This window comes from Coregonus lavaretus (assembly GCF_964263955.1).
Source record: "Coregonus lavaretus genome assembly, chromosome: 27".
NCBI classification, from domain to species: Eukaryota; Metazoa; Chordata; class Actinopteri; order Salmoniformes; family Salmonidae; genus Coregonus; species Coregonus lavaretus.
The window spans coordinates 28,540,288-28,566,246 of NC_140014.1; the positions used below are offsets into that span (position 1 = coordinate 28,540,288).

A 25,959-nucleotide genomic window follows, 5' to 3' on the forward strand; every position below is an offset into this window, starting at 1 on the left:
TATCTGGCCCTAAATCGACAGTACACTATGGCTAAATATTTGACCATGGTTACTGATCAAAACCTTAGAAAAACCTTGACAAAGTACAGGCTCAGTGAGCACAGCCTTGCCATTGAGAAGGGTAGACACAGGAAAACCTGGCTCCCTGTAGAGGAAAGGCTGTGCAACCACTGCACAACAGCAGAACCTGAGACGGAGCTGCATTTCCTGACAAAATGTCAAAAATATAAAACAATTAGAGAGTGTCATTTCCCCAAATTTGAAATCCTTATTCAAGGTTTTAAAGACCTCTCGATGAGGATAGGCTACCCATCCTGTTGGGGGAGGACGCAGAGAGCTGTGGGTTGGCAGCGCACTACATTGCTGCCTGCCATAAGTTGAGGGACAGTGTCTGACAGACCCAATAAACCTGCACATGTCCTCAACTGTATGATTATTGTTATTGTTGAATGTATGGTTATATTGACCGTTGGTTATTGTTGTTACTGTTGTCCCGTTGACAATTTTTGATTCTCATTTTTTTTTTTTTTTTTTTTTTTTTTTTTTTTTTTTTTTTTTTTTTTTTTTTTTTATATTGTAAATATCCAAAGTAAGCTTTGGCAATATGTACATTGTTACGTCATGCCAATAAAGCGAATTGAATTGAATTGAATTTAATTGAATTGAGTGAGTGAGTGATTGAGGGAGGGAGGTAGAAAGAGAGAGAGAGACTAAAAGAGAGAGGGGGATGAGCCTGAGAGCTGAGCCCCTTTAAACAGCTTGGAGCAAAGCAGCGTGTATGTGTGTGTGTGTGTGTGTGTGTGTGTGTGTGTGTGTGTGTGTGTGTGTGTGTGTGTGTGTGTGTGTGTGTGTGTGTGTACACCAACGTGCGTCTGAGTGTGTGAGAGAGAGAGTGAGGCCCTGTAAATACCTGTGAATGCTGAATCCAGCAAGAATCTGGTCTCAGTGCGGAGTGGAGGGAGTGGAGGGAGCAATAGGAATCCATTTTAAAACTATGTGCATTAACTATACTTTCCCCCATAGATTAAGCACTCGGCATGAATAATTTAGCCACTCTTATGCTAATGGATCATGAAAGTATCCCCTCTGTTCTGTTTTCTTCCCCCTCCAGAGCAACTATTCTCAGTTTTCAACAATAGCCCTGCCCAGAGACACTGATACTGTTTTCACAACAACCCCACAGACACCTGACTAGCACGGCTGGACATGTAGTGACACAGCTTTACAACACACTATGTAGACAACAACACCTTGGAGACCTCTTCATGTAGTAACGTTATACATGTAGGAAAGTAATGTAGTAAAGTCTATGCTACGGGTAGGCCAGGCCTGTGTAGGAAAGCTCTGTGTTTATCCAGTCTCCTGCTTTAGCTAGGGTGTCAATAAGGTGTGTGGTCACAGTGACTGACAGCCCAAATGCCAGTGAAAGCCACAGGCGGAAGGAGCACCAGGCACATTATGATAGCTCTTAATTTATTGTTAATGCGATCATTGTTGCCATCTAAGGGGTTTTGTAAGCAATCTATTGAGGGCAGGCTCCTCTTCCTAAACCTTTCATCCTGGCTGCTGCTGTCCTCATCCTGGCTGCCCTCACTTCATCCTCTTTCTTTCTTTCTTTCTTTCTTTCTTTCTTTCTTTCTTTCTTTCTTTCTTTCTTTCTTTCTTTCTTTCTTTCTTTCTTTCTTTCTTTCTTTCTTTCTTTCTTTCTTTCTTTCTTTCTTTCTTCTTTCTATCTATCTATCTATCTATCTATCTCTCTCTCTCTCTCTCTCTCTCTCTCCGCTCTCTCTCTTTCGTTCTATCCTTCTTGAGTATCTCTCTCTCTCTGCTCTCTGTTTTGTTGTGAAGGAGGAGGAGGGAAGTATAGTCTGTGTGTTTACACCCTTGCTGCTGTGGTGTTGTGTTGTGGTGAGGTAGGGGCACTGTGTAAAAGTTATCAGTCCTCTAACAGCTGGGAGTGACGGCCATGAAACAGCAGGGTCCAGTTCTGCTTTACTGTTTATCTGTTGTTTATGGGCCAGTATTCAGCTTTAATTACTACTCTAAATTAAACTCTAACAGGCACCCAGAGACAGCCAACTAGAACGCACACACACAGGGTAGGAACAGCAGCCACAAAAATGCAACAAGGCTTCCATCTTGCATTTTTAGCTGAGTCGCTGGCTTCCTTTCTGTTGTGGTTTCCTTTTTCTTCCCTTATGTTTTGGGGGACTTCATTTGAGCACACAGTAAAGCTGTACCCGGGCCTTGGAAAAAGAGAAAAAGAAGCCAAAGGTCTGGAAACTGCCAGATGTAGCAGGCCTTGTTTGCGCTGCGCTAGCTGGGGCTTTCTGGGTTTGGCCAGGGAGCTGTGTCCCCACCAGGAATTACCCCCCTCTGGAGAGCTCAACCACAATGGCCCTGCCTAGAGGGGCCCCTGGCCAGGGATGGGGGCCCCTGGCCAGGGATGGGAGAGCTGCACACACTCCACCACCACCAGGGCTAGCACGCTCCACCGAGCCCCACCACTCTCTCTCTCCCTCAACCTCTCTCTCTGTCCCTCAACCTCTCTCTCTCGCTCCCGCAACCACTTTCTCTCTCTATCTCCCTCAACCTCTCTCTCTCTCTCTCAACCTCTCTCTCTCTCCCTCAACCTCTATCTTTCTCTCTCTGCAACTCTCAGGGGAGTCTGTGTTGCTGCAGAACATGGAGGATTGTTCAATTGCTGAGAAAATGTACAAAACTTTCAAAATTCTGCTGGGCCTTTTGGTAGTAAAAAGGGGGGAATGGTATGGAGAGGCCTTTTGCTCACCACTCAAGATGTCAACATGGATTTAGTTTTCATGCATAGCTAATAATTATAAGAGCGGACTGAAGAGAGGGCGGGAGGGAGGGCGAGGGAGGGCGAGCTTCCCTACCTTGAAGTTGTATCAGTAGTGAGGATTTACTGTAGTTGAGTGAGTCTGTGAGTGTATCTGACTGTACAATGTTTGGCATGGACATGAAGTGGAGTATGCTTCATCCCTTTCCAGCTCAAACACACTTCGGGTGTTGTAAACTGATAATGGCCACCTTCTTGGAAATAACTCCTATTTTTCAACAGCCACTGACATCAGATTTGACTTACTACTACTTCATTGACGTTTCTGGTGTCTCAAGATAAGCTCAGAAGAAATCAAAAGAGCTGCTAATCAAAAGAGCTGCAAGCTGAGCCAACACTGATAGTCTGATAGTGGAGAGCACTGAGCTGCAATCTGTAAGGAAGCCTATTGAAACTTCTCCCATGCACCACTGCTGTTTATCAAGCTAGAACACAGGGAGTTCTGCTCACAGACAATAAGTAAGACTGCAGAATTTGCCCCGAAGGTGATAATTCATATTTTCGTTTTTGGAAAGAAATTCAGAGTTTAAAAAAAGTGTGTGAGCGAATGAGGTGGAGGAGGCAGAGGGGGGTTAGCAAGCCTGTGTGCTGTACCCAAACCCTCTCTCCAACGTGTCAAAACCTTAACTGGCAATCTCTACTGACAGCTACGAGCATGCTTCACCTTGCTTAACTGTTTCAAAATAAATTATTCCTTAAGAGGGGCTACACATATTTTCTCACTGGTTAAAATGTTTTCTGGCAGGGGTTCAGAATAATGCTCAGTGCCGAGATACAAGCGATAGATTACGTTGTTACGAATGTACATTTTCTCGAGGCCTTTCTCTACACTCACACACTCTCTCTCTCTCTCTATGAGGGAGGGAAAGGTATGAGAGGTGTATGCTGTACTGTATTTTACCTAACAGGAACTATAAACTGTCAAAGCGATGACTGATTAACACGAGGAGGAAAACAATAGGAGAATTCACACTCGCCAACACATCCACTCAGCCATTGTCAGAGACCCCCTGTGTAGGTTATATAAATCAGGAATATTTCAACACTCACTAGAAAACATAAGACTCAAAAGGGTGGCCTTAAGACTTCTCATTTAAAAGAAATGGAGCGATTCTTTAAAGCCCCACACATCTTTTAACCTGCAGTGGGCTAAATCAGGGCCACACAGTGATTCTTGGTAGTCTTAAACAAATCTACTTTGAAACAAAAGTACACACCTCACACACATGGTAATGTGCTTACAGAAAAGTAGACACCTGTACCATATCAGATATAGAGTTGAAATGTATACAGTTTTGAGTTTGTCTCCCAATATTACACTTTACATACATCACAGAAGACTGAAATATAACAAAACTGTTTGACATACACTACCGTTCAAAAGTTTGAGGTCAATTAGAAATGTCCTTGTTTTCGAAAGAAACTCACTTTTTTTGTCCATTAAAATAACATCAAATTGATCAGAAATACAGTGTAGACATTGTTAATGTTGTAAATGGCTATTGTAGCTGGAAATGGCTTATTTTTTATGGAATATCTACATAGGCGTACAGAGGCCCATTATCAGCAACCATCAGTCCTGTGATCCAATGGCACGTTGTGTTTGCTAATACAAGTTTATCATTTTAAAAGGCTAATGGATCATTAGAAAACCCTTTTGCAATTATGTTAGCACAGCTGAAAACTGTTGTGCTGATTAAAGAAGCAATAAAACTGGCCTTCTTAAGACTAGTTGAATATCTGGAGAATCAGCAATTGTGGGTTCGATTACAGGCTCAAAATGGCCAGAAACAAATAACTTTCTTCTGAAACTCGTCAGTCTATTCTTGTTCTGAGAAATGGAAGGCTATTCCATGCGAGAAATTGGCAAGAAACTGAAGATCTTGTACAATGCTGTGCACTACTCCCTTCACAGAACAGTGCAAACTGGCTCTAACCAGAATAGAAAGAGGAGTGGGAGGCCCCGGTGCACAACTGAGCAAGAGGACAAATACATTAGAGTGTCGCCTCACAGGTCCTCAACTGGCAGCTTCATTAAATAGTACCCGCAAAACACCAGTCTCAACGTCAACAGTGAAGAAGTGACTCTGGGATGCTGACCTTCTAGGCAGAGTTTCAAAGAAAAAGCCATATCTCAGACTGGCCAATAAAAAGAAAAGATTAAGATGGGCAGTCTGAGATATGGCTTTTTCTTTGCAACTCTGCCTAGAAGGTCAACATCTCGGAGTCGCCTCTCACTGTTGACATTGAGACTGGTGTTTTGCGGGTACTATTTAATGAAGCTGCCAGTTGAGGACCTGTGAGGCGGCTGTTTCTCAAACTAGACACTCTAATGTATTTGTCCTCTTGCTCAGTTGTGCACCGGGGCCTCCCACTCCTCTTTCTATTCTGGTTAGAGCCAGTTTGTGCTGTTCTGTGAAGGGAGTAGTACACAGCGTTGTACGAGATCTTGGTTACTGATAATCAGCCGTTTCCTGCTACAATAGCCATTTACAACATGAACAATGTCTACACTGTATTTCTGATCAATTTGATGTAATTTTAATGGACCAAAAAAATATATATATTTCGAAAACAAGAACATTTGTAAGTGACCCCAAACTTTTGAACGGTAGTGTAGAAACACCGGATTTCCGTCGTACATTTTTTATAATTCTTTATGAATTATTAAATTATGAAAAATATTAATAACGTTCCACCCATGAGGCCAAAAAGGGCGCTTTTGGTCATTGACTGCAGGAAAGGGCTACAAGTGTTTGCAGAAAAGGATGATTCGGTTGTGTTTTTGTTTTGTTTGTTCCTTCCACCTCGCTGACTCTCTCTCTCTCTCTTTCTCACTCTCCCTCTGCCCCCTTTCTTTCTTTCTTTCTTTCTTTCTTTCTTTCTTTCTTTCTTTCTTTCTTTCTTTCTTTCTTTCTTTCTTTCTTTCTTTCTTTCTTTCTACAGTACCTCAACCTCCACCCGTTTTAACAGAGGCTAACCTGTTAAATACCTAATTAATTAGGTGAGGCACACGTTTGTCTCTTTCTCTGTAGGCTTAAGTGTTCAGACTAAGGAGTGTATTTTTCTAACGTGGAAATATAGTTGAGATGGGAAGGCTATCCATGCATGGAGAGGAGTAGAGTGGAGGGGAGAGGACAGGGGGCTCTGTCAGAGTGAAAGGGCCAGAGTCGTGAGTCAGGGGGAGCTTCAAGCGTAAACGTAATTGCAAGAATGTGAAAAATGAGGCGGCCGGGCTCCCGAGCGGAGCTAAAGGTCAGAGCGCACCTCACACTAAACAACTGGCTGGAGGATGGCCTCATTAGACCATTAAATCAGCTGCCTCCTCTCTCTCGCTCCTTTCTCTCTTATTTTTTCTCATTCATACACTTTTTTTCTCTCCGTCTTGATTTTCTCTCCTCATTTTCCTTACTCTCTGTTTTCTACTCCTTTCTCTCTACACCTCCTCGTTTTGTCATCTATTTTTCTCTCTCCTCTTTCTTTTGTTCTATCCCCCTCCTCCATCTTTTCCTTGGGTCAGAGGTTTTTTTTCACTAAGGGGTTTGAGCTTGAGGTATGTACAGCATTTAGCCCCTTTTGGTCTGGGACAGGGAGGCCCAGGTCTGGTCTGGGTCCTACTTGGCCCAGTGCTCAGCGTTGTACGGTAACTGCCTTGGCCCATATTGATCAGCTGTTACTGGATCCGGTGATGAGAGGAGTCGATAAGTGCTCTGTGGATTACAGGTCACTTGTACTTATGTGTGTAAAATAATCAATAGGCAGTGCATTTCTTTCTACTCCCTCCCTCACTCTATTATCTCTCTCCCTTGTGCAACCCTCTTTTCTGCATCACTTAGTCTCTATAACTCCCTGTACTGGCTTTGAAGGGATGACCAACAATGAGAAGGTACAGTATATTCAATAAACCTGAATTTAACAAATAAATATTTTGACAGATGTACAGTAGCTACACTGGTTTCTAAAAAGGGGTTCAATATTTGAACAAAATCTCAGAGCTACTGTCCACCTTGCTAGACACAGGCCACAGTGACTGGCCAGGCCCTCTCTAATTCGCGGTGCACCTCGAGAACCAGAGCTACTGTCAAGGCCAAGCCCCTTCCGCTCAGCCAGTCAGCTGCCTTTGATGCAACTAGTCCTGACATGGGCCCACCACAAAGGTCTACTCTCGGAGTGTCTCTGTGGTCAGTAATGGTTCAGCAGCACAGCCACTCCGACAGGCCCACAGACTCAGACAGACTCTATGATTAAACCAGCACAACCACAGAACACACACACACCATCGATACATTTGATTGCATATCGGCAAAATGATAGCCGTGATTGGACATGACAAGCATCTGGCCTGTTGTGGAGACAGACTGTGTGAGGGTGAAGAGTGTGTGTGTGACACACACACACACTGCCGCCAGTAAAAGGAGATCTGACTGCAACAGAGAACATTGAAAACAACGGCAGTACAAGAAAGGAAAGGCTAGTGGCTAATCACCACTGTTGTCTTAGCAAAGACACTATTAAGATAACAGAGTTGAATCCCTTATTCATGAATTGAAACAAGTTTGTTAGTTCTGTTTTGGTGTGATGCCTTGTGTTGATGTCTTCGTTTGAATACTTCAACAAATGTGAATACTAGAAAATCAAAACAGTGTAACTATCCAAAATGCAGACTCACAGACATGATTTGCATTATAACTATAATAGAGTGTACAGATTGTTCTTTTTAATGCATTTTGGCAGGCTGGCTGGCAAGCAGTCCATCCAGACTAGAGCCAGATAAAAACAGAAGTTCTTCTGAGCTGTAATTAGGCTTGTCGCGCTAGCAACGTTAATATGTTTTAAATGCTAGTGAGAACTGGCAGAAATATCCTATTAATCGCCAGCTTTTCTTAGCGCTCTGTTCAACTCCACCCCTAAATAGCTACAGTTTACAGCAGTTAATAATGTGCTGTGTGTGTGTGCGTGTGTGAGAGAAAATTGACACTTTCTAATGAGGAATAAGTGTCAATGCCATCCATTTATTCTAGTTTTATAAAGTGGTGGGTTGGCAAATCCTTCAAATATTACATTACGTTCGTGTGTGTGTGTGGGTGTGTGCATGCGTGCATACCTGTGTGCGTGTGTGTGTGCTGGCTCACCTTGTTCGCTGCTGTTGTCGCCGCTCTGTGAAGCGTGGCCCCCGCTGGAGGGCCCTGGTGTGCCGGCAGAGTGTGTGGAGGTGGCGTCATCGTGGTCTCTCCAGGAAGCTGGGTTCTGTATGGGGTTTTACAAAAGAAAGAGAGAGAGAAAGAGAGAGGGATCCATCCATCCGTCCGCATACCCCATCCAAACCGCAAACCAGGAGAGGAGAGCAGGAAGTAGGAGGAGGGGGGGAGGGAAAAAGAGAGCGGGAGACCACATGAGTATGTTGGAAACGTGAGAGTGACATCTGTAAGAGTCTACAGTGCAGTGAGGTTCTCTGACTGCTTACATTCCTTGGGAAAGCTCCACTCACTCCCCCTAGCACACGATCAACAACACCACTACAATCAAAGGCAGAAAGAAAAAAGCCATGTGCACTAATCCAGCTGGCACTTAAGTCTAAACTCTGCAATCACACAGTTTCATTAATACATTAGAGCACACAACACAGCGAAGACAGTTAATGTGGTGTCTGATTTTGAACGTTGCAGGCAGGGCGCTCGCTGAAGAATTGTCTAAACACATATGGCCGGGCCCCATGGAGTTAGTTTATACCGTAACCAATTGAGACTTCCGTGTCAAGTGAGAAATATCGAGGTAAGAAGTCTAAATACACCACAAGAGCTATTCATCATTAGCACTGTCAGAAATGAAAATATGATTCTCCCTCTAATCTGCCAAACAATGCACACACACATACCCCCACACAGAGAGAGAGACATACACACCCACAGATACACACACATTCAGAGAAAGCTCAGAGCACTCCTACAGAGACAACTGGCTCCAATAGTGGTATAGTTTGTACAAAAAAAACTTCCAACTCATAAGTAGAGTTTCTCCTCCCTCTCTCTCCTTCCTCTCTCTCCTTCCTCTCTCTCCTTCCTTTCTCTCCTCCCTCTCTCTCCTTCCTCTCTCTCCTTCCTCTCTCTCCTCCCTCTCTCTCCTTCCTCTCTCTCCTTCCTCTCTCTCCTCCATTTCTCTCTCTATCCTCCTTCTCTCTTTCCTGGTCATTCCCAGTTCCCTGCTGGTCCGGACCGGGGAACAGGCGTTCTACAGTACAGTACAGGAAAAGCTTTATCAGTGCCACACGAAGGCAGGCTAGAAGTGGAATTTCCTCTGCCATTCACACCACAGAGGGACAGACTGACCACGTCACCCCTATACACACAGCACAGACAGAGATATGAGTCACACACACACACATTTACATTCACACAGACATCGCACACACACACCATAACACACACACACACACACACACACATACAAACAAAGTCTATCCCAACTTAACTTGTCACCTTTTAACACAATGAGAAAATGTTGGCCAACATCGGTGCAATGTTGTCTGGGGCCCTAGAGAAGCAGCCCCTTGAAAGGAGCCCAAGCCAAACAAGCACAGGCCTGCACCAAGGCTTCCCACAAACCTTAGTCCACTTCTCCCCGCTATTTTTTTTTTGTCTCAAACACACAAACACACATACATATATTAAAAGCAGGGGGGAAAGTACACGCCACAGAACTTTTTCAAAAGAGCCAGTTTTTACCAATCACCCTAAGCTCAGTAGTGATCCTGCTTAACTTTCGCCTGCTAGTGAGGCTGCCCCGGTTTGAGTGAGCTGTTCTGGGGGAGGACAGACAGGAGAGTGCCTGGAGGGGAGTTCACGCGGACAGGCTATGAGACAGCAGCACAGAGTGGTTAGCTGACTGGCTGGCTGGTTCCCTTGGGTGCCTGGTCCTTATGTGCTGCTGCTCCGGCTCTGGCTGTGCCTACGAGCAGCTCAGCGGCCCTCCTTTTATCTGGTACGTTTTCGGGGAGGAAGGCTGTGTTCTCAAACAGCTCGGAGCGGAGCGGCAAACAGCAGACAGACACAGCCCCTTCAGCCCCAGCACTCCACTACAACCCCTCTCAGCGTCAGCTGTTCTCCGGATGGCAATCATATAAAGAGCTGGGAGAATTACCCAGAAGAGGAGAGGAGGTGGGGGGAATAAGGCAGGCCGAACAATAGCCCCTGCGTGGGTTTTAGCCCTTCTGAATGAGGGAGTGGAAAAGAGGTGGGCTTTAATGCATCCAAGAGTCTTCGTTTACAATTATCTGCATATTTTTTACATAGAGGGTAACAACACTAACGTGAGCCATCTTATTACACTTTTATTAAGTCTCATGAGCCAATGTCATAAAAAAGGAAGGGTAGGTAAAGGGAGGGAGGGAGGGAGGGAGGCTGAGACGGAGAGGGAGAGGGAGAGGGAGAGGGAGAGGGAGAGGGAGAGGGAGAGGGAGAGGGAGAGGGAGAGGGAGAGGGAGAGAGACTGAGAGAGAGACAGAGAGACTGAGAGCGAGAAAGGAATAGCGACAGAGACAGATAAATAGTGTCTCCATTCTCGGGGGCCATGAAGTCCAAACCCCAGCCACCAGAAATGCCGCCGATTCGTTTATAAAGAGGCTGAAAATGTGTCTCGGCGGGACGCAGCCTCAAGAGCCCAGGCAGTGTATGATATATTTAGCCAGAGCCAGGCACCATAGACTCCAAATGGCTCTTGTTGTTCTAAGGAAAGAAAACGACTGGGTTCCACTTGGTGATCACTGAACCACCCATTGCCGGCCAGACTGACTACTATACTGTATGCTAACTCACTCACTGACTCTCTGACTCTCTCTCTATCTCTCGCTCTCTCCACAACACTGCAGCCAGTAAGGACAGCCTCTGATCTGATGGCCAGCTAGGCCAGGGCACCACACAGATTTAATCCAACAGCTGAATCGATAGGACTTAATTTAGCTATCATTGCACAGTAATGTGTAATTTTAATGGCTCTGGTACTAAATTAAATTCAGAGACAGCTTAGCTAATGGGAGTGATATTTGGCAGTTATTTGCTAGCCAGAAGTACAGTAAATGGAAGCTTGGCTAGGGATCTAGGCCTTGGACTAAACTAGGCCCTATTGGTTACTGTAACATAAGCAAAGACCAAACAACTGTAGGAATATTATGTAAGGCCAAACATATGCTTATGTTTTCATTTGGTCAAACTCAGTATGCGTAGCTGTCACTCACCTCTCATTAATAACCGCTCTCACACAACATGGCAACAAAAATCACAACACTGGCATTAACTTTCCACACTCGACAGGGCGACAAAAGCAATAGCCTTCCTTTCCCTGCCGTGAATTATTCAGTGAACCTCTCCGAGCTATGAAAGGTGAGCGCACGCCGAGGCCTGCATTACCAATACACAGACAGACAGACACACACACACACACACACACACACACACACACAGAGAGATATCAGGCCTCCCATGAGTCCATTAAAGTTCAAACAAGCCGTAAAAAAAAACTACTTCACCCAAAAGGGTCTTTCTTCATCAATCTAAAAACCAAGATCACAAAAAATATATATCTAATGCCTGTAGCACCACATCATGTGACTATTCCCTGTAGCTTGGCATAATTAGGAGTCCATGCTCTTCTCTAATTGTGTTAAAGAGCACTGTTACCAGGAGGAGAGACGAGAGCAGCAACGAGCAAACACAACACACAGCGCAGACAGGCACACAGGCAGACAGACAGGCAGGCAGACAGCTGGCAGGGAGACAGGCAGGGAGACAGACAGACAGGCAGGCAGGGAGACAGGCAGACAGACAGGCAGACCGTCTGACAGGCAGACAGGCGGACAGGTAGGCAGACAGGCTGCACAATAGATAGACTAGATGGAAAAGAAGATACAAGGCAGGTCTCCCGGGGCTGCCTTCTCTATTTGCTGAGGTTAGCGACTCACAGCTGATAATGCATGTTGTAATTAATATAAAAGCAGGAGACAATATGTAGTGCATCAGGGCCACAGGAGAACAACTCACTCCTCCACTCCTGTTGGCCTCCTTTTCTCATTTACACACACCTACCTATCACACCAATTTCACTGGGGGTTTTTTCTTCAGTAGATCCCTTGGACTTTCAAATGCAATTGATTTAGCACTGTCATTGAATTTTGTTCAAATTCCCAAGATACCTACTGAAAACGAGAAAGGGGGACTGAAAAATAGGTATAATGCAGAGTGAGGCGGGGGACTACACTGGTGTAGTGTATACTGTAGCACCACTTCTTGCAACGGCTGGGCCTGGGAGGCTCCTCTACTGAACATGTCCCATATTGCTGACACACCAGAAACTTAAATCATCATAAATCATAGCCAGCTGACATTTCAAGACGCATCTTGCCACACCGCATAAGCAGTTAAAGTCCTTGCACATTTTTGTCGAATTTAACACTTAATTATATACACGCCAAAAAAAGATGTTCAAAAGTGAAGGTGTTCTTCTAGTAAACAACTGAGCATTTTACAACACCTACAATTATCCTCCAAGAATAAAAATGAAACATTCATTAAGCATCTAATAATTCACCATTGTGTGTTTTAAGAGACAGGCGTGGGTGGCTGGCTGTGTGTACAGTGCAGAATTTACTTCAGGGCAAAATAAGTCTTCATTGCACTGAATGGCACATTACATGTGCAATCATTCCATCAGAAAGCACAGATAAAAACTTGATTACACACCATTGCGCTCTATGTGATTTACGATTTATTTTGTAAAAATCACGACAGCTGTGATGTAAACAGGAAGTTTTGGTACAATTTTATAAATGCCGACCGACAATTTGTTCATTCGACATGGTGGGATCTTTTTGTGTCGGTAAAATTAGTTATGCGAGAAATGGCGGTGAAAACGCCTTTATGTGCACATACTGATATAATAACCATCCTATTGAAGTAGACGTGGAGGTGTGTGGTCTTTTCACTACGACTCGGGAAACCATGCAGTTTATTCGGCTACAGATGAAATAAGATATGATGAACTTCACAGGGTGGTGAAAGTGCACGGTGATGAGCTTAATGCTCCTTTACAATAGATATGGAGGGTCTTATTCTGGTGACATGATGGTCAAAGCTTGGCTGCCATTTGACAAACTAAAATAATCTCATAATGTAGGATATACCCACACAGTATCTGCAAGCTGTTGGCTAGATCGCTTGTGCCAATACAAGAGTGGGCACATTCGCTATATAACACAAACATTTTTGTAAAGTTGAAAATGCGATGGAAACCCATTTATCTTGTATTTTTTATTCGGTACATGGGAATTTTACTGCAAAAGTAATTTTTATGTGCACTACGTCATCACGCACAGACTTTTATCCACATCAAGTCAAATTGATGGAAACACATCTCTGTAAAATGCGCATATTTTATTAATGCCGATATTTCCATATTCACATGAAAATCTGTCGCCAATTGGATGGAAACCTAGCTACTGACTCACAAACATGAGAGCATAACTCCTCAATCTGACAACTGATCGATAAAAAAACACATCTACAACACACATGACAACATCTTAGAATACAATCGAAATATTTCAAATTACAAAACAACAATAAAAGTATTGCTCTTATACACCCCTGAGCAGTAGTTTTTATGAATATGCATGACATGAGGTGCAATAGGTGTAAAACAGTGGAGTATCCTCAGAGGAGGAAGGGGAGGACCAGGAATTTAATAAAAATAAAAATACTGAAACATTAAAAAAGCTATTATTTTTTAGATAAAACTATACTAAATATATTCACGTCACCAAATAACTGATTTAAACACACTGTTTTGTAATGAAGATCTACAGTAGCTTCAACAGCACTTTATAGGGTAGCACCATGGTGTAGCCGGAGGAGAGATATTTTCGCCTCCTCTGGGTATATTGACTTCAATACAAATCTTAGGAGGCTCATGGTTCTCACCCCCTTCCATAGACTTACAAAGTAATTATGACGACTTCTGGAGGACGTCCTCCAACCTAACAGAGCTCTTGCAGCATTAACTGACACAATCAAAGGATCAGCGAATGAATCTAGTACTGAAAGCATAAGCTACAGCTAGCTAGCACAGCAGTGCATAAAATGTGGTGAGTAGTTGATTCAAAGAGAGAAAAATACAATACTTGAACCGTTTTTAACTAATTAATTTCTTCCAAAATTAAAGAGAAGCAGCAGAGAGAGATTGCGATAGCTATATTTTATTTTGTATTCTTTTTTCAATTTCACCTACTTATCTAGCTAGCGAATGCAGCTAATTTAGCCTACTCAACAACCTGACTCAAACAGAGAGGAATGCTATTTATGTTAGCTAGCTGGCTAAGAATATCCAACACTCCAACTCTTCCAAGTCAAAATAGACTTTCGGTTTTATAAATGTATTGCCACTGGGGACCGCCGGTGTAACTGCTAAACTGCATGCTGTACACTGTACCTCGTGATTGTACACTTGGATTGGATTGTGGGTTTACTAACGTGTTAGTTCTAGTAGCAATATTGACTATGACGTTAGCTAATATGGTGACAACGATGAAGGCTGTGTGTAGCGGTTAGCGGTTATGGTATGAAGGTTTGGCTTGGAGATAAACTTGGGTGGTATACCGTATACCGGGATTTTTGGAAATAGCCACGGGATGGTTTTTCAATACCGTCAATACCATTGAAACTATTTGTTTGAAGTCTTTCAATTCATTTCAATATTTGTAGTTACTTTTTAAGTAAATACCTGAAGTCAACTTGTGCAATACATTAGGAGATTTAGCATGTCCCGTTCTTAATTTCACCTGTCTCATTATTTTACATTATGAAGCTTACCGTAGTTCCCCAGAACAGTTAAGCCAGTCACGTGTTTGTTTGTAAATCCGGAAGAAAGGGAGGGCAGGTGAGTCCAGCTGACAGGGGTCGTGTATTATATTGAAAGTCAACAGTGTTTTCTTGCTTCACTAGAGTGATCAGGGACGTGCAACTATAGTTTTCCTTCACATGAAATACATTTGTGCAACACATTTGGCAGAAAATAGCTTCATTTTCATCAGATGACAAAAGAAGTGCAATGCTATTTGGCTGGCTGCCACACAAGGAAATGAGTTTACGATTAAAAAGCAAGGTATTTTTTTCTAAAAACGATGTATAGCCATCATATTTCTAATGTTTCTCATAGAAAGAATATAGCCAGCTACATTTCCTAATGTTTTGCTTAAAGTTAATCTTCCATTTTACTGGAGAAAAGTAGGCTGGCTACACCAAGAAAAGTACAGTAGCTACACATCAGTCAGCGCAATGCCCATTCCTGAATTCTCATTTGAGTTGAGAAGTGCAACTGAAGCACAAAATTAGTCTGATGCCAAGCAGAAATTACAATAAGAAGCATTTTACATCTGCATTTACAAAACACAGCAAGATATTTCTTACGCGTTTTATATTTTTTTCCTGTGTGAAAAACGCAGAATTCCTCATGAACACGACCCCTAAATTTAACTTGCTAGTTAATCTAAGCAAGTGGCTGAATTAATAAAGTGATGTGGCATCATATTGTGTTAGCTTTCTGCCGTGTTTGAGAAGTCAAAGCCCTTCGGATGAGTTATTTGTACAGTTGCCACCATCTTGAGTACCTTGCTGCTTTTTCTCCTCTCAGTTCTCACCCGTCTGCTCCTCCCCAACTTCTCAGGCAGGCCCGATTCCCTAGCAACTCCAGACTCCACACAGACACAACGTGTAGCCTACACATGCTGCTCCAGAGCCAGTACTGTTCTTCCTTCAGACAAGCATGCGTAAAAAATTTGTTTATTTGCACGTCTCTCGTTCACATTCACCAGTAGGTGTCCAAACTCACCAAAAATTTAATTCTTACCTATATATGTATAACTTTATGAGCTGGATTGCCTGTCTTTGCAATTCGTTTATTTTTGTTCGCGCTCGTTAGCATATTTAGCTACCAGCCTCCATTAAAATTAGCTATTACTTGTTCTACTTTTGTTAGCATTCTGGTAATAGATGCCCAATGGGCTTTTTTTGTTTTGTTTATTTGGCGCCCCCTTGTGTACTAAGCTTGTAATACCGTATATTCAGGTATGAGAGAAGGACGGTGTGATGACATGAAAATCTGGATACTGCCCAACCCTACTTGGGGAGGGGTTTTCGCCTGGTCAAATACAGCTGTTGTGTTGTGCACTGAAGTCCACAAGCGAAGGGAAAATGTGAGGGGAGGAAAGAGCATAGATGTGATCATGCTGTTTGTATGGCTGCTATGAAAGTGCACTGTGGGTGATCAGGGGTGTATTCATTCCGCCGATTCTGTTGCAAAACGTTTCTTAAACGGTAGCAAATGGAACGAAACGGGGATGGACCTACAGTGGAGAGAACAAGTATTTGATACACTGCCGATTTTGCAGGTTTTCCTACTTACAAAGCATGTAGAGGTCTGTAATTTTTATCATAGGTACACTTCAACTGTGAGAGACGGAATCTAAAACAAAAATCCAGAAAATCACATTGTATGATTTTTAAGTAATTCATTTGCATTTTATTGCATGACATAAGTATTTGATCACCTACCAACCAGTAAGAATTCTGGCTCTCACAGACCTGTTAGTTTTTCTTTAAGAAGCCCTCCTGTTCTCCACTCATTACCTGTATTAACTGCACCTGTTTGAACTTGTTACCTGTAAAAAAGACACCTGTCCACACACTCAATCAAACAGACTCCAACCTCTCCACAATGGCCAAGACCAGAGAGCTGTATAAGGACATCAGGGATAAAATTGTAGACCTGCACAAGGCTGGGATGGGCTACAGGACAATAGGCAAGCAGCTTGGTGAGAAGGCAACAACTGTTGCCGCAATTATTAGAAAATGGAAGAAGTTCAATATGACGGTCAATCACCCTCGGTCTGGGGCTCCATGCAAGATCTCACCTCGTGGGGCATCAATGATCATGAGGAAGGTGAGGGATCAGCCCAGAACTACACAGCAGAACCTGGTCAATGACCTGAAGAGAGCTGGGACCACAGTCTCAAAGAAAACCATTAGTAACACACTACGCCGTCATGGATTAAAATCCTGCAGCGCACGCAAGGTCCCCCTGCTCAAGCCAGCGCATGTCCAGGCCCGTCTGAAGTTTGCCAATGACCATCTGGATGATCCAGAGGAGGAATGGGAGAAGGTCATGTGGTCTGATGAGACAAAAATAGATATTTTTGGTCTAAACTCCACTCGCCGTGTTTGGAGGAAGAAGAAGGATGAGCACAACCCCAAGAACACCATCCCAACCGTGAAGCATGGAGGTGGAAACATCATTCTTTGGGGATGCTTTTCTGCAAAGGGGACATGACGACTGCACCGTATTGAGGGGAGGATGGATGGGGCCATGTATCGCGAGATCTTGGCCAACAACCTCAGTAAGAGCATTGAAGTTGGGTCGTGGCTGGGTCTTCCAGCATGACAATGACCCGAAACACACAGCCAGGGCAACTAAGGAGTGGCTCCGTAAGAAGCATCTCAAGGTCCTGGAGTGGCCTAGCCAGTCTCCAGACCTGAACCCAATAGAAAATCTTTGGAGGGAGCTGAAAGTCCATTTTGCCCATCGACAGCCCCGAAACCTGAAGGATCTGGAGAAGGTCTGTATGGAGGAGTGGGCCAAAATCCCTGCTGCAGTGTGTGCAAACCTGGTCAAGACCTACAGGAAACGTATGATCTCTGTAATTGCAAACAAAGGTTTCTGTACCAAATATTAAGTTCTGCTTTTCTGATGTATCAAATACTTGTGTCATGCAATAAAATGCAAATTAATTACCTAAAAATCATACAATGTGATTTTCTGGATTTTTGTTTTAGATTCCGTCTCTCACAGTTGAAGTGTACCTATGATAAAAAATTACAGACCTCTACATGCTTTGTAAGTAGGAAAACCTGCAAAATCGGCAGTGTATCAAATACTTGTTCTCCCCACTGTACCTGAATTTGTCCAATAGAAACTCTCGTTTTAGTTGCAATATGGTTTTGCAACTGTTGGGACTAATGATTACACCCTAGATCAGCTAGGTGCAGAACAGAGTGTGCAAGGTGGGACTGAATGTGTCACTGTCTGTCACCTTGTCTCTCGACCTGTGTACCTACTTTCATTTGTAGGCTAGGTTGTAGCAACCTCATAATGGGTATAGGGCAAATTCAAGAATCATGTAGTAGCCTAAACCTATCGATGTTACATTGAGCTGGGTGAATGGAATATGAATGATAGTCATCCAATATGTTGTAATAGAAATAAGGTCATGCTCATTAAAAAATATATATATCCTCCCTAATTTTAAACGGCACCGACTGCCACTGGTGTAAAATGCAAATAAACGTACACATATCTTTAGAATATGATCATAGAACTACAACTTCGGGAATGTGTTTCAGTTCAGTTGTAGGTTGCATTGGCGTCTATGGTATGGGGCTAGGAGGGGGGGACGTGTGGGTAGCAGGGGTCTGGGGGACTGCAACAAGTGAGACTCTCTCTCCCTACTACCCATAGTGATTAGGCATGCCTGCCAACAGGCCCCTGCATCTGAACACTAATCAAATAGGAAACGTAGGCCCAGACATCCCATCATCACAAAACAATTGTCTGGAACAGTACAATCAGGCCACTCAACGACACATTGTATTGATGCGGGGGATCCAAACAAAGTCAGTCCGGTTGGCGAGAGCTACTTATATTAGAACAACTTCCAAAATGGAGAAATTCCACGGGTCAACAGCCCTGGAAGCTCGGGAGGCTAGACGAAGGCTAGACGAAGGCTACGCAGGGAGGCAGAGTGTACGATTATGGAGCAAGGAGCGTGTAGTACTAAAAGCATTGGAACATAAAGAAACAGGCCATTTATTACAAGTCCAATGATAACAACAGAAGCTACTGTATATTGTACAAGATATCATATTATTGGTATGAATCCTTGTCATCATCATGATCAATGTGTTTTTACAGCCCAAGCCATTACCAGAGAATGAAATGTAAACACTAGTGTTTTCTCTCTGGCCGTGCAGAGCTAAGATAACCTACACATAACCTTTGTGGGAACTACAACCAGCAGCCCTCAAGCGTTGAGAGAAAAACCGAGTGGCAGAAAGTCAACTCCCACAATATTCCTTCATAACAAACAAACTATGCACAAGTCATAAAAAAACTGTCTCAATAGCAATGTGCATGTGTTGGAGGAGAATGAAAATCTTAGCTAATATGTAGGCCTACTGATTGAAAAAGGCCATGCAAAAGACACGAGGAGGCACAAAGAACAAATTCATTAGAACAGATAATATTCAGCAACCATTAATTTTATTCGCCGCCTTAATTGGATGTAGCAAAGAGAAGACTGAAATGTAATTTAATTAATTAAAAGACAAGCAAGCACAGCGACTGACGAACGGTACCACGGCACTGATCGTTTGTTAAGATCCAGACAGGCCCTTGTTTTCACTATCCATGTGTAACATAACATTATCATTTTTTCCTGTGACAGGGGTGCTTGGTGGTGGTGGTGCTCGGGGGGGTGGGGGGGGGGGGGGGGGGGGGGGTCAGGACAGTCATAGAAAGCCAAAGTAAGAAATCAACATTACCACAAAGGCATCATCCCCTCTGACAATGGTATAATCCAATCAAAGACAATACAGCGTTGAAGTGTAAATACCACAGCACTAATCATTCTTATTAGGTTCTACCATCAGGTATGGAGGGAGAGAAACCAGGGAGGGAGAGGGAGAGAGGGAAAGCAGGAAAAACAAGCTCAAAGGGCTGTCTCCTTCGCAGTGAAGAACCTCATCATCTCCAGCAAGCCTAACTTTCACCAAATGAGAGGTAGCCATGGGCTATATATTAAAAATGCATATCAAAGCAAAGAAAAATGGACGTGAGAGATTCAAACTAAATAAATTAGCATATCTAACTATCAAATTGCCTTCCCTTCTCCAACTAGAAGAGAGGATAGAAATACATCATCAAACAGAGGCAAAATAAATAATACAATAAAACAAAACAAGTGTAGCTGCAACTGCTTGCCATCCCTACAGTACAAACACGTGTGTTGCTATATGCAGATTTCAATGTTGTGTTCACTCATATTAGTCCTCATCATATTTGGGACATATACAACTCAAACTACTAAAATCTGATATGGAAATGTGTGTGCATAATGTGGGGGACATAGCCATTAACTACAGAGTTTTAGGGCCTGGTTAAGCACAGGGCAGGAGAATATACACTCTACTGTTATAGGCCTAAATATCCTCTATTCTTCATGACACAAGACCTACAGTTTAAGCCATATTGTTTTCACTGCTATATCAGCAATTATATTTTGCACTGCATTTCACATTACTGTCAAGATGTACTGTATAATACAAAATCAGTGTAACAATAAATATATTATTAATAGTGATGTAGTGGTGACAAAATAGGTGGGTAAAGTCTGAACGTCAACACACTGTACAACATTGTGTAACGATTTAAAGCCTATCGTCAGTGTAAACTACAATGCACATGATTTTTGACATTTGCAAAAAGATAATCTGATAGCACATCCGTTATTAGCCTACAATTCGCACTACAGTTACAGCGCTATAGTCTCTTTGTAAACAAGGTATAGAAACGCACAAGCAACCTCCTGCTTTGGTAAAACTGTGCACAGCAATTAGCTGTAGTAAAATGTTCATTGAAGTCAGTATAAACGAGGCTAAAATAAATGACTTGTCAAGCACCTTCACGTTTGTTTATTGCTGCTCCTGATTTTCTTTATTGGCATATTTTTATTTCGCTAATTATGAAAATAATATTTCTCACAAGTGGACTCGATGACAATTGCTTAGGTTTAAACACTGCGAGGGAACATTGGAAATTGGCTTGAGTATATCAACCATCTGCCACGAAACTAAACAGGCTATCTAATCTCTTCAGTATAAACAACAGCATGCCTCACTTCTACACTTATTCTGATGAATTATCAACTGTACATTAGGCCTTTACAGTGCATCGATGCACCGGATAGATCTTCAAATGGGGGGGGGGGGGGGGGGGGGCACTGCAAAACCACAGGGCGATCAATAAGAAACAATTAAACACATTAACACCAACAGCAAGTAACGTCATTGCTACACTACCAAGTCGTGAGGTAGGCCTATAATACCAAATTATGAATTTGACATTGATGGTAGCCCATAAGGTCTCCCACTGAATATGACTTTCTCCCTTTCTGCATCCAAATCCGACAGCTTTGTTACGCACGCTCCAAATCATTATCGTCTCTTATATTGTCTCCAGAAATTATGTCCTTGTCTTTTTAACATTAGGCCACTCCAAAAACGTGCTATTCTATTGTAATTATGAGCAAGAGATAATCGCTTTCACATTCACTGTCCAACAATCCACAATGTGCGCGGCGGCCATATACAAAGACTAGGCAAACCCCATAGCACACACACACTCTCCTTCTGTCACACACGCTCTCTATCACACAAACACACACTCGCGCTCTCTCTCTCAAACACAGAGAAAAGCACACACACAAGCAGTTACTATACACACACGAATGCCCCTAATCAACAGACTAAAACAATAACTCACTGCATTGTATCACAACTGACTCTTGACCTAAAAATATCGATTTCCCAAATGCATCTGCAGCATGCATTTGCTGAAGGCCTACTGCTGAGGTCAACATAGGTGACAACACAGGCTAAACAGAGACTACAATGACAGTTCACACCATGTCAAATAATCAACTAATTACACCGTAAGTAAAACACATTTGAAACAACTTCTAACAACAATAAAATGTCTAATTCAATATCACCACCAACAAACAACGCTCATTCACATGCAACGCCGACGCTGTAACAGGCCTTTATAACTTTTTGATAAACTATTATAAAGATAGAAAATGTTGTATTACTTACGTGATCGGCTAGGTTGGTCGAAGATCCTGAGAGCTCTTCGTGGTCTGACTTCGAGCTGCCATCCCGCTCGTCAATAACTAGATCTATTGGCATTTTTCCTTTCAAACAACTGATGTATCGGTGGCAAAAATTGTCGCAGAGTTCGTGCACCTAGAACAAGGAGAAATACAGTTTTTCAGGATGGGGAAACGACGCAGGCAATCCAAGAATAGGCCCTAACTACAGTTATTGGGCATTATCGGCCAAGGCAAGGAAACAATAGTGAAATTGTTGCAGCGCTTATTATTCTCTTGAGACTAGAGCAACAAGTTGAACGGCAAAAAATAAACAGCATGCGTACACTCGACAGATAATAACCAGTGGAGGCCAAATTTCCAGACTTCAAATATGTGATATTAGCATAACAACAACGACAAAGCATTATCAATATGGTCAGTGTATTTATAGGCCCAAGGGTGTGAATTCAATTCAATCCAATCACTCTGAATTATATTATGAGTCTCTGTATGACAATTAAACATGATAGTATTTACATTTTTTTCATATGAATATTTGTCTCAGAATAATGTGTTACAGCTCATGCAATATGAACTAATTTTCAGCTAAATTCAAATATTGTCAAACTTTTACATTTGTGCAACAAACTAGGCTAGCCTACTATACGATTTATACGGGGCCACATGCATGCAGAATCTAATGCTGATCACGTCTCAAATACTATAATCACACAATACAAAATATTAATTGTAAAAATGTTTACCTTTTCTAATTCTAAAAGGTGAAATCGTAATACTTGTATGGCTTGTATCATCTGAAAACAGGAATAAACAAGAATAAAAATCTACATTTCTGGTGGCGTAAAATTATGAAAGTATAATGGTAAGCAAAATGCTACACATTATTTTATTTTCACTTCATAGAACAAAAACACACGTGCACTTTCTTTAAGTTTGTGCTATGGGGTTCTCGAGTAAAACAAAGTTATGCTTCCCACACTTATCGTGGTGTGTGATATTGTATAGGCTATTCATTTAAGATTTGGAAAATACAAATGTAGGATTATCTGACAACTGAATTAGGCAAGACACATTTGGTCAACCGAGCCAATTTATGTGAGCTACTTAGGCAGCGACTGAACTATGACAGCGGCAGATGCAGCCACATTGCTCCCAATGAGTGGCCATGGTGCATTGGAGCAGGATTCGCCCAGCGACAGTCCCAGCGCTTTTTAGCCTAATCACAGGCTTCCCTCTCGGCCTCCTGTAGGCACCGTAATGCTGTGCCACTCGAGACCCCTCAGAGCTTCCCCTTGTTCACTTCAAAGAAACCTATCTAACATCTGTGTTGTGCTTTTGCATCAAATCCTCACATATTTACTTTGCGATGCCGAGAACACAAGAGCATGATTTAAGTCCACAAAACAAGCTAAGTAAGAGTAACTAACAGTCACACCAACAAGGGAATTGAAAGGCAAATGGTGGTCCTGCATAGTGCTTACCAAATTGTCCAACTCTGGATTTGATGAAAATAAAGGTTTTTCTGCTCGGACCTACAATAACACCAAAGATGGGGGGTTAATTACTTCTTACAGGCGTCGAGTGCATTTAGTCATGAATCCATTCCAAAAATAATATTTGACTTTAGTGCAATAATAGGCTATTGTATAATAAATAAAACATAATTCAAAGTTCTATTACATTTGCATTTCATACGGTGTAAACATGAATGAGTCAATATCACCAATGAATTCACGTGTTAACTTCGACTGTATAGCCTATAACACACTTTTATTTTCAAATGTTCGACTTTAACTTAACAATTCCCAAAAGTGAAATGTGTAAAAAGTTAACAAGTAGATACGTGTGCCATAAGCACTTGGAAAATCGTATTAGGTTTTTAGTAAATATATAAAAAATGACCTGTTTGGCAAAGACTGCAATGTCCTCGTTGAAGGAGTCGGAGGAGCAGACATCGCCGCCTGCTACCCCAGGCTCCCTCGGAGTGCACGTCGCCAGCTCGCACTTCTCAAAAACCAGCGCGAGCAGCGGGAATAATGGGTGACTGTAAGAGGGGAAACAGAGCCTGAGCACAACCCCGCATCCAGCGCCTCCACACAGGCTTAACACAAGCTAATCACACGGCAACACAGCAAGCTAAAGTTTAGCGTAAAACTAACGATGCTAGGAGTGTAAACAGTAAAAAATGTGTCAGGAATATAGACTATACTTGCCAAGGTTTTGACTAAGATAACTTTTTTGAAATGTAAATTCATCCATAAAGTAGCCTACTTTGTAAACAGCTTATGAATAAGCTATGTGCACATCGATGGCAAAATGCACTGTTTACAAGTTACACCATATGTGTTTGTCTTATATTTTTCCAATGTATTTTACGCACAGACACTAAAGCATTCACTAGTAATGGCATTTATAATGTTATGGGGATTATACCAAAAATATACTCCGAACTTTCAACTGTTTACAAGTATCCATAACGATAATGTTGCGGTGTTCAAGCCAGTGTTACAATGTGCCAATAACATGTATCCTTCTATTTAATAAAGGCTTAGTTTTAATTGTACTATAATGGTTATCCATAATCCTTTTAAAATATAAGATATGATAATATCAGATGACTGATACACTTTAGACCTCTAGGTTTTGACAATACTTTTTCCAAACACAAAATAATGCTTGAAATTGTCTAAACTAAACTTGCTAATGCATATACTCTGGGTTAACTTTTGCAACAAGTAAAACTTCCATAAGTCAAATCACCCTGAAAGCCTAAAATAGATGAATAATAAGGTATGTAATTATAGTCCACCTACCCATAAATTTGATCTTTATCCCTCTTTAAAACATCGTTGACAGCGGAGCCCATGCTATTGGGCATAACGCTGGGATGGGGTGCATGAGCACCGTAGTGCTGGCTGGCATGGATCGGTGGTCCGTGGTTCAAGTGATGGACTTGGGGTAGCGGCCGTGGAGCATGCGGGTCTCCGTACATAGACGCCGGGAGCCCGACTCCGTCCATCCCACCATAATGGGCCAGCTCATCGTACTGGAATAAAACAACAACAAAGTCAGAGGATAGAAACTCACGCGTAAATGTGCCCAAAATGTACATATAGTTACATTGCAACATTGAAGTCACAGTTGGCTATAGTCAAAGCGATATAGTGAAACTACACAAGCATTGGAAAAAGTAGCCTAATCCTTGTGCCATTCCTGTTGCTTTGACAGAAAAGGCACTCGCCATGGCTAAACTATGAATACATTGATAAGGTTTGTAATTACCAAAAACATTCAAAAGTTCTGAATCCCCGAAGATGGGTTACTTTGGCAAAACACAGAATTAATTAGGAGTCCCTTTAAAAACTGCTCCACAAATGCCGCGGAGACCGTCGGTTAAACTGAGGCTGTCACTCCACTTGAAGAGTAAAGGTAGGCTACTGCAAAAATGTCAAATAAAACGGCTTAGATATGAATACTTTGTAATGTAGCCACCACTGACAAGAGGATATCGATATGGAGGCCCTCCTAGTGGATTTGTATAGGTAAGTGTTGGAGATTTAAAACCTACCCTTTGCGCCATCAGGCTGCTCTCCAGTAAACTCCTGGATGTGTCGTATATTTAATATCCCAGTCCGGTTAGAAAGTGATTTAGTGGTACGATTCCTTTTTCAACCAACTTTTCTTTGCAACTTCTCCTATTCTCCAATGTGGTAGAGTACAAGCAGAAGCATCAGGAGGAGTTGTGCAATTTTTCTTGTTTTCCTCTTCCCCCCCCCAAACAAAAAAAAATAATTCAAGCACCAAACTGAAGGTTACAATCGGCCCATCAACAACCTGCATGTAACTAAACTGTCGTGTCTCATGGCTTTTTGCCACTCCAACTGTCAATCAAAGCCAGGGGTTGTCAAGGTAATGAATGAATGATGGTTGGTGATGATGTTCAAGAGAGGGTGAATCTTTTTTGCCCGTTTTCATCCAGCAAGTCCGCGTCCTCTTTATGCCTCCGGATCGCTATCTTGTTTTATTATTACTGTAAAAAGAAAAAGAAAAAGAAATTAAGAGATTGCAATTCAGATCTTTCCTTTCCCCCGTAGGTATTTAGTCTATCTCGCCG

At 42.4% G+C, this 25,959-nt stretch overlaps 1 pseudogene across 1 annotated transcript in view; it reads right to left on the reverse strand.

The window, feature by feature from the left end:
• Positions 1–25,737, reverse strand: part of LOC311102656 (homeobox protein Meis2-like) — a 49,068-nt pseudogene extending 23,331 nt beyond the window's left edge. Inside the window, exons 1-8 of the transcript XR_014615783.1 lie at positions 25,414–25,737; positions 24,659–24,891; positions 23,748–23,889; positions 23,327–23,377; positions 22,589–22,639; positions 21,829–21,978; positions 7,993–8,107; positions 7,566–7,620 (exon numbers count right to left, since the gene is read on the reverse strand). The product of XR_014615783.1 is annotated as a homeobox protein Meis2-like (transcript). The remainder of the gene's footprint in view (positions 1–7,565; positions 7,621–7,992; positions 8,108–21,828; positions 21,979–22,588; positions 22,640–23,326; positions 23,378–23,747; positions 23,890–24,658; positions 24,892–25,413) is intronic.
• Between the last annotated feature and the right edge of the window lie 222 nt (positions 25,738–25,959).